At 42.0% G+C, this 1,881-nt stretch overlaps 1 pseudogene; it reads left to right on the forward strand.

The window, feature by feature from the left end:
* Positions 1 to 716: 716 nt before the first annotated feature.
* Positions 717 to 1,881, forward strand: part of LOC111956456 (runt-related transcription factor 1-like) — a 9,852-nt pseudogene continuing 8,687 nt past the window's right edge.

Consider the following 1,881-nt stretch of genomic DNA (forward strand, 5'->3'; position numbering starts at 1 on the left):
CACACACACACACTGGACTCACACACACACACTAACTTGCCTAGTTAAGTAAAGGTTAAATAAAACATTTAAGTGTGTTCAGGTGTGTTCATGCCCACTAATTGGCCACATCTGATCTTAATGAGTGATTGATTCCTTTGATATGGGGTCTGTTTGAACACACTATAAAATGGCAGGCTAGCTCCATCCTGGTGGACTAAGTCCTTCGTGGACTAATTCCATGAATAGAGAACAGAAGATTATCGGTTTGAATCTCACTGATACCGTGTCACAATAAAAAATGCATGTGGCTGCATTATTAATGCCTGAAATGAATGTCCATGTGTCCTACTCTGTGCTTGGAGTTCAAACAAGTTAACCCTGATTAAGCTAGCGGTGTTAATAAAATACTTTTTGAAACATTCAGTGAAAGTTATAAGAAAGTTATTCAAAAACCTTCAAATAACCTATCATTTCTGTTCTCAGAACATGAATAACACCTCCCAGGAAAACGTTCATGGAACCATAGTAAAACGTTCTCAGAACCTCCCTGCAACCTAAATGTAAACATTCCCAGAACGTTAACTTCTGTTCTCAGAAGGTTTTAAAAACGTTCTGTTTTCCCAGTCAGGAAACGTATAGCTTTGTTCCAATAACCAATGGGACACAACTGATTCATTCAGAGGCACAGGAGAGACATCCTTTCCTGGACCATCTAGACCAAGGGTCGGGAACCTATGGCTCCCGAGCCAGGTGTGGCTCTTTTGATGATTGCATCTGGCTCGCAGATAAAACAAAATATTCTCACATTTTWTTTTWTTWTTTTWWTTTTTTAAATAAATTTTATCCCCTTTTCTCCCCAATTTTCGTGGTATCCAATCGCTAGTAATTACTATCTTGTCTCATCGCTACAACTCCTTGTTTTAATCCATCCATCGATTTTTCACTGCTCATGTCCTGTTCAGGGCTGCAGGAGCAATTGTCCATTATTTTWATTAAATGATACTGGCCTACGTTGGCCGTTGCTAGGTAAAACAGGTAAACGCCTCCTTTTGAATCAGTCTGCTCGGTCATTAGCTCAAAGCTAACCCTTCGACGAAGAAGATGGCGAAAAGAAAAAAAGATGACGAGTATCGTACATTTCAGGACCGAATTGGACCGAAGAATTCGCCTTTGTGGAGAGAGGCAGGTTCTGCGGTGTGTCTAATTTGCAATGACAAAATCATCGATGATGAAACGGTCAATGTAAAGCGGCACTTCGACACGCGCCATGCTACCTTTGCATCAAAATACCCTGCGGGGAGACAGCAGAAAGAAAGCGTGCCAAGAGGCTACTGAGCAGGGTGCAAGCTAGCCAGCAGCAACTCCAGTTATGGGACCCAGGCAAGGTGACTATAATTCCGCTAGCTTTTGCTAGTCTTTAGCAATAGTGAGGACGGAAAACCATTCACAGATGGCGAGTATGCTAAAACGTTCATGCTGGATGTAGCCAATGACTTTTTGATGATCTTCCGAACAAAGACAAGATATTAAACGGATACAAGACATGCCTCTGTCGCAGAACTGTCATGATCGTACCATCGGGATGGCAACAAAGTGAGGAAATGCAAGTGAAGGACATAAATTCACGCCGTTCTTTTCCCTGGCTTTGGATGATCGTCAACAGACGTGAGCCATTTGTCGCAGTTCAGCGTGATTGCAAGATAGCCTGGTATGGTGACACACTGCGGCGAAAAAGTCTTGCAGTGTCTGCATTAAAAAGGTTGCCCAGCAAGAGGTGAGGATTTTTTTTAAGTCTTTCAGATGAGTTGCTCAAAAAAAATCTACCTATTGGATAAACTTCTTCAGTGTGTCTGATGACAGGTTGCTTCGTGTATGTGGACATCTCTCCTGAGGTTTTTT

Source organism: Salvelinus sp. IW2-2015, linkage group LG32 (genome assembly GCF_002910315.2).
Source record: "Salvelinus sp. IW2-2015 linkage group LG32, ASM291031v2, whole genome shotgun sequence".
NCBI lineage: Eukaryota > Metazoa > Chordata > Actinopteri > Salmoniformes > Salmonidae > Salvelinus > Salvelinus sp. IW2-2015.